Consider the following 18,778-nt stretch of genomic DNA (forward strand, 5'->3'; position numbering starts at 1 on the left):
CAACATAACCATTTTATTTTATTTTTTATTATTAAAAAATATTTTAATGTTTATTTATTTTGAGAGACAGAGACAGAAAGAGACAGAGTGCAAGCAGGGGAGGGGCAGAGAGAGAGGAGACACAGAATCCAAAGCAGGCTCCAGGCTCTGAGCGGTCAGCACAGAGCCTGACACGGGGCTCGAACCCATGAACCATGAGATCATGACCTGAGCTGAAGTCAGAAGCTTAACCGACTGAGCCACCTGGGCACCCCACAACATAACTATTTTAAATGAGACTAGGAGATCCTACCTTAACATGAGATAATGTATTAAACTTTCTGACATATAGAACATAATTAATAAATATTTATTTCCCTCTCATTATTCTCATTGTAGGAGTAAATCCTACAACAAATTTCTGGAATTGGTATTTCTTATCCACATTATAGAAATTTTATTTTAATTAACATTTTTAATTAGGTAATCTATGCACTGGTTAAAAATTCAAACCTACAAAACATATTCAGTGAGAAGTAAACTTTTCTGTGAACGACCGCTATCATCATGCTTTTTTGTGTGTGACCAATAGAGATCGTCCATGTACATACAAATGTACTCACATGCACATATTCCTGTTTGATGCAAGTTGTAACATACTATGCATACTCTCCTACAACTGGAATTTAACATGAAACTTATTTAAATATTTCAGGGTTCGGATTACTGCCATAGCAACAAATATCCTCAGTTTCTCTACTATATATCTACATATGTATGTATGTCTATCTATACTTCTCTATCCTTTCTCTAGCCATCTATTCATCTTTCCCGCTGCCTTGACCACTGACTTCTATTTCTTTTTCCGTGACTTTCTTAATCTCAGTACCCCAAACTGTGTACTATATTCAAAAATACAGACTCTGTGGATCTCTCATTTAAATTCCCTGTGTTTCTTAGATGATACCATGGTTATTCGGTACAGTGTCTTATTCAGATGGTACCTATACAGATATGACTTTCATAAACACTATTTTATTCATAAAAATCTTATACTGAATGGAACTAAAATTATTAAAACAGTATTTGGCATAAAATCACTCTTGAATTCAGGTGGAAGATTCTCTGATATTTAAGATTACATATTTAGTTCATTATAAACAGTGTGATATGCTATCATACAAAGACATATATTTTCTTCACAGTAATAACAACATTAATGCAAACAATTAGCAATGATCCAGCTGACAGCAGTATCTACACTCTTAAGCTAGGACATGGCAGTCAATTGAAATACCTAGTGATTTCAGGTATAGATGAGATTTCAGATTTAAAAAGAGGCCCTTTTAAAAATTACGTGTTCCCTATGATACGTTAAATAAGATTCTCCTTTATGCATGTGACAGTGATAGTAAAACATTTCTTAAAGGCCTCAGGAGGCAAACACAACTTTTTGAGAATGTGTTTCCTTTTAAATTAATTGACTTCCCATCTTACATTATCTACAGTGATACAGACTAAGCCTTGCTTGTTGCTTCAACCAACATTGTCTATTTTAAAATTAATTCGTGGGGCGCCCGGGTGGCTCAGTTGGTTAAGCGTCTGACTTTGGCCAAGGTCATGATCTCCCAGTTCGGGAGTTTGAGCCCCGTGTCAGGCTCTGTGCAGACAGCATGGAGCCTGGAGCCTGCTTCGGATTCTGTGTCTCCCTCTCTCTCTGCCCCTCCCCAGCTCATGCTTGCACTCTGTCTCTGTCAAAAATAAATAAACTTAAAAAAATAAAAAAACATAAAATTAATTCACATTTAGCTCACATGGTGAAAGAACACTTTCCCAAATAAAGTGGAGAATGTCCCATTTTTTATCTTTAATCTAGAGCAAAGTACTAGAAACTGCAAAATAAGGTACATTAAAGGAAACATCTGAGGGTTTTGTGAAATATTACAACTGTATGTGTGGACTTTTTTTCTGAAGGGGGGAGGTGCCCAAAGCTTTCAACAATTCTCAAAGGAGGATCCATAAAAAAATGAAAAGTCACTGCTCTCAATCAAGAATCTTCTCTAGAGGAGAGAGCTAAACAGAGAAATTGGTTCAGAGTTCTTTCTGTTATTTCTGGAATAGACTGTAAAGTAGATTTAAAGTAGATTTCTTAAGAATGCAACAGATTTCTTCAAAATGCTGTGGAGGATAGGTGTTTTCTCCTTAGATAGGGACTGTGATGGTTAGGTTTATGCGTCCATTTGACTTGGCTATAGAAAACACACACACACACACACACACACACACACACACACTGTGAGTGTGTGTGTGTATATATATATATATATATATATATATATATATATATATATTCTTGTTTCTTTGGAAAATCCTGACCAATATTGATTGATACTGATATTAATATAGGGGCTAACATTAGAAATGGAAATAGAGAAAGGATCAGCACATTTGGTGAAAAATTTCTCTCTGAATTCTAGCAGTGCTAGGGTCTTCAAAAAACAAAAATAAAATGGAGGGAATTGTTTAATGCAGAACTGAGAAGTATCTCCTGAACAGGTATTCAGAAATACTTTGGAATGCCTTGCTTGGCTAAAAGCAAGCAAAAAACTGCACTAGCTATTGAGAAGACATCCGAAGATCCCAGCTGAGGAAATGATGGAAATTGGAGAGCAGCATGCAGTAGGGATAACAATGAAAGATATCCTCAGGCTTCCAGAGTCTGAAGGAATCCTATGTCAGCTCTCGTGGCTGTGCAAGATTCAGGGCTTTGCTCACCGTTGTTCTTTGAGCATCATGGGATGTTGCAATGCTTCTGGTAATGCCATGAACACTGTACATCTAATAGAATTTAATATATGAATATATCATTTTTTTTCATAATTCTGAAATATTGTATCAGAGAGTTTGACAAGTCTGGAAGGGCATTTCTCTTTTTATCTGTGCAACAGAAAGTTGCTAATCAAGTTAAGCTTGTACAAGATAAGGAGAGAAGTACAAACGTGTGTTCCCAACTATAAAACGAAAGAACTCACCATATCATCTATCCAGTTACTACATGTTTTTGGTACCTGGCTCATAAGAGATGTTCCAGACAAGTGATACAGTTGAGAGTGGACACAAAGCACATCTTAGAAAATTTCAATATATTTGCACTGCAATTGTACTTCCTTTTCTCCAAATCCCCTTTATTTTGTAACTCTTTTCCTAATCAACAGTATCCTGGCAGTCCTATAAGGAAGTCCAGTTGGGAAGATGCCAAAAAAACAGCCATGACCATTTCTTAATATCAAGCATAAGCCAAGAGTGAAACGCAATGTGTTATGTGAATTAGTTTTGCTATTATTTGTAATATGGTTTGGTTTTATCCTTTAACTGTTATAAACTTTAAGTTTGTTTCTTAAGTCAAAAAGAGGAAGGGGTACAAAGAGGTCACTACAGGGGAAAGTTTTTTTTAAGCTGTCATTGGTGAGGTTTTATTTATTCACCATGGGAGGGCTTTAATAACTGCACTGCTTTGTTGATGGCATGACCATGTTTGCATTGGTCTTTCTTCCGAATACCTAGGCAAGGCTCTTTCATCTTACTCACACATCGCTTAACTTTGGGTCAATGCCAAATTCCCCACCTTCATGAATGATTAACTCATGTAGCCTGTTGCTAATAATGTGTGCACTTGGTGGCAGATGATATTTATTTTGGACAGGGTGAATGCAGACCTTGGATGTTTGATCAAGGCATAGTGGGACAGAGCATGTGTGGGCACATTTTCTAGGGAGGACATTGCGGTCCATATCCTCAGGTTACTCCTCATATCCCCCCTGCATTGTCGTAGGAAAAGAGTCTTCAGTTTATCATGCACAAGTTACCTCCAACTCAGCCTTGTCATTGCAATTCGTCACACTTATATTCTGTCTTTTATGTGCTCTATCTCACTGAAGTCTCCACACACCAGGCTGCTGCCCCAGGGTATATGCCTACAACAAAGATCTCAAACATAGTTTAAAAGGAAACACCGTAAAAGAGAAAAATAACAGTCACAGTTGCTACTAGAGGTCAGTGCCTACAAACCTGGCAGATTTTCCAACTTCAACCATAGCTGAGTTACAAGGGCAGCTCTCAACTCAGCAGCTCTAAGTATGATTATGTGTAGTCACACTCTGACATTCTTTTTTCTTCTTCTTTTATATCAGTGCCCTCCTACCTAGCCTTCTTCAACAAAGAGGTAGGAAGAACATAGCTTCTTTGTCCTCCCTTAGCTTGCTGGTGAAATCTGTGAGGAGCAGATGGAGCCGACCGCCCCGCTGCCAGAGGAAGCAATGACGCTGCCGTAGACAATGTCGTGGGGCCACATTACCCATCTGGCAGATTCCCATAGCTCAGCTGTTGACAACTCCATTCTAATCAAGTCTGACCATCCCCAAGCTGCAGGATTCTTGAGTTTAGGCCCTGCAACTGCCCAAGACTCACCTCACTCTGGGAACATGTGAGAAATTCACATCCCCAATAGCCCAACTCAGGAGACTCTCAGTCAGTAAGTGTAGTGTGGGTTGTGGGAGTCCGTAGTTAACAAGCCCTGCAGAGGATACTGATGCACTGCCAGCCTTGGCGGTGCCCGGTTTACATCATGGCATTTTTTCAAGGTGTGAAACTCCGGTTACAGGCACTGAGAATCTCACGCATAGGGTACTTTGTGCTAGGTGCTTTATTTTTGTACTCACATTTAATTCTCACAAAGTGCTTAAAAGTAGATCTAGCACTTCATTTTAATGATGGGAAATTTTTTGCTGCCATTATTTTCTCTACTGAAATTCAAAGTGAGATGAATTTGTAAGGGCTTTCCCATAATCTATCTTGTGCTTACTTTGCTATAAAATCTAAACACAGATTGACAGGACGTCTATAGTCATCATTGTGTATGTGTATGTGTTTGTGCATGTGTGTTAGTTTCTGGAGAAGATGGTTCATTCCATGTGTATTACTAACTTTGTATCAATGATGCAACAGATTCAACAAATTTAGGAGGTAAATTTAGGAGGTAAAACAACTGTTTTCTCACAGTTCTGTAGGTCAGAAGTCTGGGTAGGCTTGACTGATTCCTCTGCTTTGAGTCTGACAAGGATGAAATGGGGTATCAGCTGGCCCAGGCTTTTGTCTGGAGGCCCTTGAGATAGGGCAGGATGTGCTTATTAGCAGAACTCAGTTCCTCATGGAACCTCAGCTCCTCAGGCCGGGGTCCTCATCTCCTGGCTGGCTGTCAGCCAGGAGCTTCTCTCACTCCCGAAGGCCACTTCCATTCCTTGTCATGTTGTCCTCTCCATTTCAAGCCTCCAAGGCACATTCGTGCTTTGAATCTCTGACTTTCTGTTCTGTTGCATCTCTTCTGCCTCCAGCCAAAGAAAGTTCTCTGCATTTTAAGCCTCATGTGATTAGATTGGGCCCATACAGGATAATCATCCTATCTTAAGGTCAGCAGATGAATAACCTTAGCTACATATGCAAATTTTTTTTGCCACATAATATAACTTAACCATGGTTGTGGGCCAAAGAGGAAAGATCATGAGGATGAAACTTTTGCCTACAATAACATGGAATAAGAACTTTTTATATCAAGACTCCCCTCCACTGATAACTTCAGGAAATCATGTCAGTATGTATGTAAAGAGTAAGTACAACGGCTTTTCTGGTGTCTGGTTCAAACTGTTTTAATAAATGTATTTTTTTTGTAACTGAACAAATAGTACATATTAGGAAGGGAGAGTAGATCAAAGAATAACCAGAGTTCGTACATGTCTAGTTCTCTCGATTGCTGTGCTTATGAAATACTCTTAGGCTCTTTAAATGTATTTTCAAAGAGAGTAGAGCAGGTAGAGATCCATTTTCCTAAGACACTTTTTCCTGGTTCTTGAACCACTCCTGTTCTCTTTCGTTAACACTTTAAATACAGCAGGCTTGCTACATTTCAGCTAGGGCTGGGTTGAGTGGCTGGAAATAGAGTTTTGTTTTCTTCCACTGGAGGAATGAAGATCCTTTGGAAGGCAATGCAAGGTTGGGCTCAGAGAATGGATGGTGGACAGATCTGGCCCTGTGACCAGCTCTGAGAGTTCATGAGGCTATGGAAGGTTCAGACTGAGAAAGAGGCTGTAGCAAAGTACCAAAGAGAGCCTGGGGGAGGAGAGAATGGCAGCATGGGTTACCTGGTCTTGGCGGAGTGACAGGTAGCCAGGGGAAGAGGTGAGAGAGGGCAGCTGCTTACAAAGATCCCCTCTGGCTATCCTGTTCTGTCTAGGTTCAGCGTCACTTATGCTGACACACAGCTGATCATTTGGAGGTTATAAACCTAGGGGGAAACTTTGAAAGCATCCAAAACATCCAGAAAGCACATTTTGAATGATCTTTTCAAATTAATTAGTGTCAAAAAATTGACAAAGGGATGATGGGCAGCAGGAACACATTTCTTAATCTTCCCCTTGTTTCCTCTCCCCTGTCCCTGAATGCATACACTCTTCAGGGGTAAGCTTGTTTGTCTGTACTTGGTTACTCAGCTCACCCGGAAGTACTCCAACCTAGTCTGATAAAAATCTATGTGCCTGCCTTCTGGCCAACACGGTTCTCTCCTGCCTATGACTGGGCCTAGGAAAGCTGCATGTTCAAATAGATCACAACCATTTTCATTTTTGAGTGGCTGGGGCAATCATATCCTGAATTAGCCATTTAGAACCACAGCTCTATATATTATCAAATGTTCAATGGTCTGGGGACAGTGGTTTGGATTTTATATCCAAGTTAGTATTCATTTGTCAGAATAAATTGGGCTTAAAACTCAATGGTGAGACTTTAAGCAACTATTTAGGCAATGGTCTCTCATTTTACAATTGTAGATAGTGAGCTCTTAAGTTCAAGGTCCATGAGGAGTTACATTGCCTTTTTCAGCAACCAACAAAGATAAGGGCAAAAGTAAGTGCTTATAAAAGTATGCAATAATGATTATGAATATTGGGTTACCTGTGAGCAGAAGGGTTACACAAAAATTTCTCTCATCCATGATCTTTGCAAACATGCAGGCAGATAATGATAATTTTGTGCACCTAGTCATATGAACTCATATGGAACATTATATTTTCCCTTATATTTTATTCTGTATTTCAAAACAGATGAAAAAGTAAACTCCTTATAAACTGGAGTATAGTGGCAGGGAAATGTTTTTAATATATTGTTTTACTTTGAACGTTTGATTTTTTTTTCCCAACCAGCAATACAAATCTACTCCATTTTCATTTCTTTAGTGGGGAAAGGCTTATTAGAAAAAAAAAATGGATAATGGAAGAACTAAGGAAAGCAATTAGCTTTGTATAAAACACAATGTACCATAGTGGTATATGCAAACTCTAAATAAGGCTTTTTAGTTTAGAGCAACCAAAACACTTATGCCAACCTAAAAATAACTTTCTTCTCATTACTTTGAACCCACAGTCAGCAACACCTAGAAGGACAAGAAAAAACAACCCATAAATGGTTTCATAGATGTCCTGCAGAGAGGTTGAATTGTATGTTTTTAATTATACACATTAATGTCTCCTAGAAAAAAGTGCCCAATAACAATGCTTTCTCAAAGGTAATAATACTCCAAAATAACCTCCAAAATAATCATTTAACTGTGTATTATATGAGAGTTCTTTGAAGCAGTGGAACATTTTCTAATTATCTGGCAAATACTTTTAGAGTACATACAAACTTTGCTCCTGAATTTTGTTCTTTAGAGAGGTATAGCTATAGTTTCCCCACATATAATACATGGTCCAGTGAATGGGCAATATTGCTGTGTAATGTGTGATACTTAAATAAACACACCAAGCATCATTCTCACACACTGGAGAATGAGCAGGGCCTACTCACAATTTAAGGGCCGTCTGTAGAGTTTATGTAACACTATAAACATCTCTCAAACACTGCCCCACCCTCTGTCTTCAAGGACATGCACCATCAAGGTTTCATTTCTTTGGAATAATCTATTTTCTTCTCCCCAAATCTCGTACCAGTTTAGAACAATCCTTCAAACTCCGTTGCTCATGCTTCTTATTTTAATGGATTAATTTTGTACATTATTTACAAACTGAAAGTCAACTAATGTGCCCTGCTGTGGGGCATATTGTGGAGGGAAGTGATGAGTGGGGAAATTAAAAGCATGAGTAACTGGCAGGCTTGGATGGTTAATACCACTGGTTAATTCTACAACTGAAAGCTATGTAGACACTTGATACTTCAGGGACAGGAAAGGTAGAATCAGAGAAGAAAAGAGGCTATCAAAGAAGGAGAAGAAAAATCCTTCAAGGGCTTTCAGATTTCACCTACTCATGGTTCCTTCTAGATTGCTAAGAACCATGACTCCACTTCTTGATGCACAGTAGAGAAAATTTGATTATGCTGCATTATGATGTAAAGTACCATTATTTTGACGTGGTAAGAAGAGATCTGATTTTTTTAAAATAAAATAGTTTTCATTAGTTTTTCAAGCATAGTGCTACTCATTCTGCCTACTTCCCCACAAAGGAGCAAAACCAGCCCTTCCTGAATCCATATGATAGGATACTCTTGATTGAGTACTTTATTTTGCGACAGAAACTGTATTAATGCTTTGGCTTATTTATTAGGTCTAAAAATGTCTCCATCCAAATGTAGAAAATCTCTAAATTTCGTTATTTCTCTGTAACATTTGCCCACTTCAAAATGGGCAAAAATATTGAGTATCTGCTCCATCTAGCACACCCTCTGGGTCACATGATTCTATGACATGCCTCCACCCATCCACCCATCCATTACTTTTGAATTGTTTTGTTTGACAACTATGAAAATTGCAGAAAAGCTATAGCAATGCCAATGGTTCTTCTCCATAGACCTGTAAATGAATTTTGTCTAGTGGAATGCAATTGATTACTGCCCTGGTATTAAAGAGTTTGGCATTTATTGTAAATTTATTTTAGCAGACCTGATTACATTAGTAAGTGTGTGCTTTTTGAATTCTTCTTTTAAATATATGTAACATGTTCTTCACTCTTTCATTAATATTAAATAAAACATTGACACATTTGCATTTTATGTTTGTATGAGGACAATGATTTTAACCCTAACAAGTCATTCTCTGATGGCTTCCACCAACTTCTACTTAAAAATTATTTTAATGTTTATTTATTTTTGAGAGAGAAAGACAGAGTTCAAGCTGGGGGAGGGGAGAGAGAGAGAGAGGGAGAGAGAGAGAGAGAGAGAGAGAGACAGATTCCGAAGCAGGCTCCAGGCTCTGAGCTGTCAGTACAGAGCCTAATGTGGGGCTCAAACTTTTGAGCTGTGAGATCATGACCTGAGTGGAAGTTGGATGCTTAACCAACTGAGCCACACAAATACTCCCCACTGATTTCTACTTTAGATGTGACTACACTACCCTGGCCTCTGGTATTGGCCTTGTTCTTATTGTATCCATTGCTTAATGTCCACTGGGACAGTATCTAGAGGTCTGTTTTCTTAGCATGATTGGAGAGCCGGGACCCCACTTTGCTGCTTTCATCCCCACTCTTATTGGCATTGAGACTTCCAGCTAATCTCTGGCATGAGCCTGTTAATTTATCTCTTGCCATGAAGATCTCCTGGAATACTGGTGAATCTCAGTATTACCTCCATGCCCCTATGGGAGGCACAGAATTGCTCAGTGTCTATATCCCAGAGGGAACGAGAATAAGGATATAATTTCTCATAACTTTTTACTGTGATTATTACTCTCTGCACCTGTATACATATAAGGATGCTCTCCCAGACTATTTCATGTCAGAGTTCCAAATGCATTCAGTGAGAGATACACTTTCTACATTCTCCTAGAACTGTCCATTTTCTTTTTTATTTTAGTTTTTTCTACTAGAGGCAATCTCTGAAGGGCTCTAGTAACATCTTCACCTGACTCTTTATTACTCCAAACCTTTCTTCCCATAGGACATAGTCCCTCATCCTACTCTGAGCTCTAAACACTCTAACTCTCTTCCTAGTAGGCAGAACTTTCCTTGCTGAGTTTCTCAATTTCTACATTTAGGACCCCAAGCTTTTTACAGGTAGGTTATTTTTGGAATTTAGATGCTAACCCCTCTCCTGACAGATATTGACTTTTACAATCATCGTTTAACTACAGACTCAAAAACAGTCAGATTTGAAACTCAAGGTTGAAAAAATAATGCCTGTATCCAAGGCTGTACTGATCTTCTCTAACCCTAGATAAAATAAGTGCCTTGAGATAAACCAGGTTATTTTTTCTTTTTTTTCTTTGTATTATTGATGTATAGCTGACATAGTTTCAGATGTACAACATAGTGATTAGCCATTCTATATGTTACTTAATGTGCACCATGATAAGTGTAGTCACCATCTGTCAGCATACATTATTACAGTATTGTTGACTATATTCCCTATGCTGTACTTTTAATTTCTGTGACTTATTTATTTTACAAACTGGGAGTTTATACATCTCAATCCCCTTTATCTATTTCAGTCATCTCCCCCATCCATCTCCCTTCTGGCCACCGCCAGTTTATTTTCTATATTTAAGAGTCTGTTTGTTTTTTATTTGTTTGTTCTTCATGCTTTGTTTGTTTGTTTTTTGATTCCACATATGAGTGAAATCATATGGTGTTTGTCTTTCTCCATCTGAATGATCTCACTTAGCATAATACTCTCTAGGTCCATCCATGTTGATGCAAATGGCAAGATCTCATTCTTTTTTATGGCTGAGTAATATTCCACCCCCACTCAACCCTTCCCCCCTGCCACACCACATTTTCATTATCCATTCATCTATTGAGGGGTGCTTAGGTTGCTTCCATAACTTGCCTATTGTACATAATGCTGCAATAAACATGAGTATGCATATATCTTTTTAAACTAGTATTTTCTTTTCCTTTGGATAATACCCAGTTCTAGAATTACTGGTTCATACAGTATTGGTATCTCTATTTTTCATTTTTTTCAGGAACCTCCTTACTATTTTTCATAGTGGCTGCACCAGTTTACATCCCCATCAACAGTGCCTAAGGTTTCCCTTTCTCCACATCCTCACCAACACTTATTATTTCTTTCCTTTTTGATACTAGCCATTCTGACTGCTATGAGATAATACCTCATTGTGGTTTTGATTTATATTTCCTTGATTATTAATCATGTTGAGCATCTTTTTATATGTCTGTTGGCCATCTGCATGTCTTCTTTGGAAAAAAAGTCTTTTCAGGTCCTCTGCACATTTTTTAATCAGACTGTTTTTTGTTTGTTTGTTTTGCTATTGAGTTATATAGGTTATTTATTCTGGATATTAACCCCTTTTAAAACATTTTTGAAAATGTTTATTATAGAGAGAGAGGCAGAGTGTGAGCAGGGTAGGGGCAGAGAGGGGAAGACACAGAATCTGAAGCAAGCTCCAGGCTCTGAACTGTCAGCACAGAGCCCAACGTGGGGCTTGAACGCACAAACCATGAGATCATGACTTGAGCTGAAGTCAGATACTTAATTGACTGAGCCATGCAGGCATCCCCTGGATATTAACCCCTTATCAGACATATCATTTGCAAATTTCTTTTCTATTCAATAGGCTGCTTTTTTTTTTTTATGGTTTCCTTCACTGTGCAAGAGCTTTTTATTTTGAGGTAGTCTAAATAGCTTATTTTTTCCTTTGTTTCCCTTGCCTTGGGAGACATATACATAAATAACATTGCTAAGGTTGATGTCCAAGAGATTTCTGCCTATGTTTTCTTTTAAGAGTGTTATAGTTTCAGATCTCACATTTAGGTCTTTAATCCATTTTGAGTTTATTTTTGTGTATGGTGTAAGAAAGTGGTCCATTTTCATTCTTTTACATGTAGCTGTCCAGTTTTCCCAACACCATGTGTTGAACAGATTGTCTTTAAACCAGCTTATTCTTAATGAACAATTTTCAGAGAGTATCTTAAACATATCATATCTCTCTTAAACCTAACAACAGGTCTATGGTGAAAGTATTACTTATTTCAATTTTTACACCTTAGTAAATAGACATACAGATGTTCTGTAGCTAGGCTGAACTAATAAGCTCATACAGTTACTAAGCGACAGTACTGATTTGAATGGAGAGCTACTTAACTCTTCTTTTCCACAAGTCTGCATTTCTTAATTTAATAGAAAAGATAACAAAGTGATAATATCCATTCATATTTGTCTACAAAACTCTACTATACTGCAGTAATTAGAGTAATGATCCCCACCCTCCCCCAATATCCTTATCCCCAGAATCTGTGACTGTGTTATATGTTACATGGCAAGAGGGGCTGGAAGTTTTAGATAGAATTAAGGTTGATAATCACTTAACTGTAAAATAAAGACATTATTGGGGCACCTGGGTGGCTCAGTCGGTTGAGTGTCCGATTTCGGTTCAGGTCATGATCTCACGGTTCGTGCATTCAAGTCCTGTATTGGACTCTGTGCTGACAGCTCAGATCCTGGAGCCTGCTTCAGATTTTGTCTCCCTCTAACTCTCTCCCCTCCACCACTCATGCTTTCTCTCTCTCTCTCTCTCAAATATAAACATTAAGAAATTAAAAAAAATTAAAATAAGGACATTATTTTAGATTATCCTAACGTGCTCAATGTAATCACACGAGTTATTTAAAATGTAAGAGGAAGGCAGAAGTGTCCGAATCAGAGCAACAATATTATGAGAAAGACTTCACCAGCCATTGCTGGATTTGAAGATGGACTATGAGTCAAAGAATGTGGGTGGCCCGTACAAGGGAAAAAGTAAGGAAATAGATTCTCTCCAGAGCCTACAAAACAAAACAAAACAAAACAAAACAAAACAAAACAAAACCCTCTGCTGGCTCCTTGATTTGAGTCCGGTGAGACCCATTTTTAATATCTAAACTCCAGAACTATAAGGTAATAAATTTGTGTTTTTCTAAGCCACCACGTTTGTGGTAATTTGTTACAGAAGGCACAGGAAGCAAATATATGTGCTAAAACAGTAACTCTTTAGTGTTTTATGGATTTACATTTTCTAGACAATTGTCTGACTTTATTTTTTTATGGCAAAGACACCTTACCAAATACTTCTTATCAAAATCTGTGTCTGCCTCCTGTCCCCTTGGACATACAGTTAAATGTATTTTTTAGTTTCCTTTGTGGATATATATATATGATCAAGTAGCTGAGTATCAGCCAAAGGAATATGTTTAGAAGGAATGCATTGTCATTTCCTGGCCAAAGCTTTTAAAAAGCAAGTTTCCTTCTCCTTCCTCTCCCTATGTTCACACTGGATGCTACATACTAAATATATATAGAAAGGCAAAGTAAATAAAATGGCTTAAGATAATTTTGAAAAACAAGATAAAAGCGGAAGAATTCAGTCTTCCCAATTTGAAGACTTATTACATGTTATAGCAAGCAAGACCATGTGGTATTGGTGAGGGATAGATGCAAAGATTAAAAGAAGATAACAGAGAATCCAGAAATAGACCCACATATATATCCCCAACTGATTTTTTGCCAAGTTACAAGATATTACCATTGGGATAACCCGAATAAAAGGTATGTGGTATCACTTTGTATTATTTCTTACAACTGCATGTGAATCTAGAATTTAAAACTTTAATAAAACAAAATTATGATCAACAGACCAGTAACATCAGCATCACTTGGCAGTATGCTCATAATGGCAGAATCTCAGGGCATATCCCAAACCTGCTGAATTAGAAATTGCATTTTTACAAAATCCTTTGTCAATTGATGCGCACATAAATTTTTGAGGAGCACTGCTCTAGACAATATCAACATTTGGCATTTAAGTTATCCTGATATTTTTTTTTTGGTTTTGTGATTTTAGTCTCTTTTCATTTTGTAAATTGAATTTTCTTATGCATGACAGATATACATTCTGTAGAATAAAACAAACCAGACCCTCAAATTTAAGTATATTATATCTTGAGTTTTTTTAAGTTCTTTGAAATCTTGATATATTTCTTTTTTCCCTAACTTTACCACATGAAATTCTAGTCATCCTTCTAATAATACTATTAAAGTTGCTAAGAGATTCTTTTTATTTTTTTTTCTTTTAAATTACTAACGGAACAGGACTTAGCTTAGTTTTTTTGGCAAAATTCATGCATCAATTAGGTGAAGTTGTTTTTCATTCTAGTGTATTCTAAAAAATCATTATGCTAATATATTTTTTGTTTTAATAATAACTTGTGTAATATATTAAACAATAATAAAACACAAACCTTTTTCTAGTCCTTAGACACTAATGCTGTTTTAGAGACTTACACACACGTAAGTATTAATGGTATTCTATAGTACTCATCATAGTTTTCAATTTCATCACTTGCTCCTGAGATTCATGGTTCTTGTGCCTCATTTGGTCCCTGTCTCCATTCAGTGCAAAAGGTGCAACCAGATTCTTCTGTGTTCCCACCTTGATTTTCTAGACACAGGCTTGCTTTCTTGAGGATTTTCTATTCCTCAGCCAGCGAAGTGAAATCCATGTTTCCCCAGGCCAATAGTGCCTGGAGGGTTATAAGATCAAAATAACAGGAGTTAGATGTACTTCCAAATACATATCCCCACCTGACCTATGGGAGCTTTAGTCCACATAAACATTTCTTCCAAATAGTTCTGGGGGCCCAGGAGAAAACACGCTGTATTTTATGCTCAGAGCTACATCCCTTGAACTTGATATTTTGCTTAATAGAAAGTTGGTGCTTACATATGTTATCTGCCCAGCGTGCTGACCGTCAAGGTGAGGTATCATTTTGTATATGCTAGCTAACTGCCCCTATATATAATTTCATGAGTTTAAGAAACTCACCCAATTGATTCATAAACAAGTTATTTATGAATCTTGAAAAGATGACTCAGGCCAAGAACAATTTCTCTTAAGGCTATAAAACATTACAGAATAATTATGACATTCATTACTGGAAAATACATTGAAATATCATGGTATAGAAAGGGTAAGAAAGAATCCAGTAAAGCACATGCTAACCATGCTAACCATGGTTATAGTTATAAATTTGTTTAAAAAAATTACTCTTAGTTGATATTTATTGAGCATTTACTATGTGCCCTGCCTTATTTGCTCCTCACAGATTCTTATGAGTTAGGTAGAATTACAATTCCATCTATAGAAATAAAGAAGTAGATGCTCACAGAAATGAAGTGATTAGCTCAAGGTCAAAAGCATGTGAAAGACCTTGGATTCAAATCTAATTTGCTTGATGAGAACACTGACCTCTTGACCAATTATAACATTCTGTTTATTTTTGAGATGGAGAGAGGCAGAGCATGAGCAGGGGAGGGGCAGAGAGAGAGGGAGACACAGAATCCGAAGCAGGCTCCAGGCTCCAAGCTATCAGCACAGAGCCCCACGCGGGGATCGTGAGATCATGACCTGAGCCGAAGCTAGACACTTAACCGACTGAGCCACCCAGGCGCCCCTATAACATTCTGTATCAGAGGAAACTATTTGGTGATGTGTTAAAAATAAGAAAGGCTTCATGGTGGGAATGTAAGCTGGTACAGCCACTCTGGAAAACAGTATGGAGGTTCCTCAAAAAATTAAAAATAGAACTACCCTATGACCCATTAATTGCACTACTAGGCATTTATCCAAGGGGTACAGGTGTGCTGTTTTGAAGGGACACATGAACCCCCATGTTTATAGCAGCACTATCAACAATAGCCAAAGTATGGAAAGAGCCCAAATGTCCATCGATGGATGAATGGGTAAAGAAGATGTGGTATATACAATGGAGTATTACTCAGCAATCAAAAAGAATGCAATCTTGCCATTTGCAACTACGTGGATGGAACTGGAAGGTATTATGCTAAGTGAAATTAGTCAGAGAGAGACTAAAATCATATGACTTCACGCATATGAGGACTTTAAGAGACAAAACAGATGATAATAAAGGAAAGGAAACAAAAAATAATATAAAAACAGGGAGGGAGACAAAACAGAAGAGAGTCATAAATATGGAGAACAAACATATGGGAGGGGTTGTGGGAGGGGGATGGGGTAAATGGGTAAGGAACATTAAGGAATCTACTCTTGAAATCATTGTTTCATTATATGCTAACTAATTTGGATGTAAATTTTAAAAACTGAAAAATAAAATTAAGAAAAAAAAGAAACCCTTCATGGGAGGGGGGATGGGCTAAGGAATCTACTCCTGAAATTGTTGCACTGTATGCTAACTAATTTGGATGCAAATTAGAAAATTAAAGTTAAATAAAAAAAAAAGAGTTTCAGTTTTGCAACATGAAAAGGGTTCTGAAGATTGAATGGGCAAAAATATGAATGTACCTAAAAGTACTGAACTGTACACTTGAAAATGGCTAAAATGGTAAATATTTTATGTGTTTTGCCACAATAAAAAGTTTTAAATAAATGAATAAATTTAAAAAAAATTAAAAAATTAAAAAAAAAAAGAAGAAAGCCTTCAGAATGTGCACAATCATTCATATTGGGAAGCTTTTCAGTGAAGATGCCTGAAATGAGAGCTTTACAGTTTCCAAGGATCCAGAATTCCTCGAATTCTGGTCCCTGCAAATTCTTACTATGAGTTTCTGATTTTGATTATTCATGATGTTTCCTTCTTTTTCTCACAGCACATAATTCAGCTTGTTATGGGAATTAGTGGATCTCAGACCCTTTACAACGTAATCACCTTTGCAAAATAGGTCCCAGATTGTCTTGCTGTGCTAGAGCGGCAGACTTCACAGTTACTGCGTGCATCTACCATTCTCTTCTTCTCCTGCCCTAGGTCTTTCAGTGATATTAAGGCCACTGTAAACATTCCCCTCATCTCCAACTGCTCTTGATTTTATCCCAAATCATCAATGCTGCAACCAAAACTCCAAGACTCGCCACAGAGAAATACCATTTCCAATTCTGCTGCATTCCAGTTGTCAGCTGATCCACTGCTCAGATGCTGTGACATTTTCATGCTCAATAGAAACCTTGAAGAGGGAAAAGCACCCCACACTCTTCTACTCACCCCCACCCCCTTTGATCCCACTAGGACAGAGGTTGCAAAGTATAATTGCCTTGGGCTTCCAAAATCTTTTAGAGATTCTAATGAAAGAGTTCTTTCAGCTTTTTGTCAATCTTTGCAAACTTCCCCCCTTTCCCTGGGAGCCAGGCAGGAGGCCAACAGAGCCAGAGGACAATCTGAGTGACCAATACCCAAATCCATACAGGATTCACAATTTCCCCTCTCTCCTAACACTGACCCATTGTCTTTGGAACACACTTGGGTGCCTCTTGAGAGTTATTTTCTTTTTCTGTATTATATATGCCAGTTGAAAGATCAAGGAAGGGCATGTAAGGTTGAGGTCTATGCTGCACTTTAGTTGATGGGAAGAATGTGGCTTGAGTGGGAGGTGAAGAGAATCTCTCTGTCATGACGACGGATAGTTTAAGTGAAAGCTGGAGTCTCAAAGATGAAGCAAAATTGGACTATAACCACAGGTTCTCAAACATAATTTTAGTAGTGGAACACTCTTTTTATTAACAAGTTACTATGAAAAAAAATTCAGCATATGAAACATTTAGTATCAGAGTTCAGAAATATCTTTTCTAGTTCAGCAACCTCTTCTTGCTCACTACCAACTACCATATTCCAATAGGGACTACTCCCATATAAAGTATTATAGAAATGAGAAAATAACATTCAACGGGAAATTATGATGCATCGAGAGTCATAAATTACCATATCTAATTTTTATAGAGCCCTTTTATATATAAGAAAAGAGAGACATAGAGAAAGAAAATAAAACTGAATACAGTTTTGAATTGTCTTAACCATTATATTTAATCTCCAGATTTAACTACTCATGAGACACAAAAATTTTTAATAATTATTTAGTCTAAAACTCAGTTCACTTTAGAAGGTGATACTTTTATTTATAGGCTATATGACTAAACATTTTATTTTTAATAAAGCTAAGAATATAAGGGTACCTCAAAATAGTATTTCTAGATCACATTTGTAGTCCCCGATTTCTCAGTTTTTTTACATTCACTAAATATATAGATTTCAGTGGAACATGTAAACTAAAATCAGTAGACTAGAATCTAGGCATTTGGAATTGACTTGAGCAAAGGTGCAATTCCATGCAGAGTGTACTGTTAAACTCTAACCCCTAAATGTAAAGTGATAGAAAGCTTCATGCTGTTCAGTCAAAAAATGATCAACTCAGCTCCTATTTTCTCTTGGTCCCAAATTATTTCAGTTTAAGTAACAGAAGGTCAACTCTTACTAGACCAATTTAAGGCAAATAGAGGTTTATTGTAGTAATATTGAGGCAGCTCACTGAATCAAATAAAAAGCTAGGGGAACTCAGAAAATACCCCAACAACCTCAGAAACAGGAGGCAGAGATTCAATACTGCTAAAACTACTTTTTTCTCTCAGTATTTTTCTCTTTCTTTATCTCTCCTTTTTAAAAAAAATATTGTCACTTCATTTCTTTATCCATTTTTACCAACTTGTGTAGAAAAATGTACTAATAGTCCTACATATATCCTTATACTTTGGTGCTAAAAGATGAAAGACAGATTTTTTTTTCCTTCAGTTTTACCAAAATGAAACATTCTAGTAAGGGAATATATATATCTGGGTTGGGTAATGCAACCACCTTTAAAAATTGCAGGGAGGTGGGGAAATATGATCACTTCTACCCAATGTGAGGTTACGGTGTATCATTTCCTAGGTTACAGGACCAGAGGTTGACATTTATAAATATCA

The sequence above is a fragment of the Lynx rufus genome, unplaced genomic scaffold (assembly GCF_022079265.1).
Source record: "Lynx rufus isolate CCGP_SWC_20201006 ecotype Redwood Valley unplaced genomic scaffold, mLynRuf1.p SCAF_2, whole genome shotgun sequence".
NCBI classification, from domain to species: Eukaryota; Metazoa; Chordata; class Mammalia; order Carnivora; family Felidae; genus Lynx; species Lynx rufus.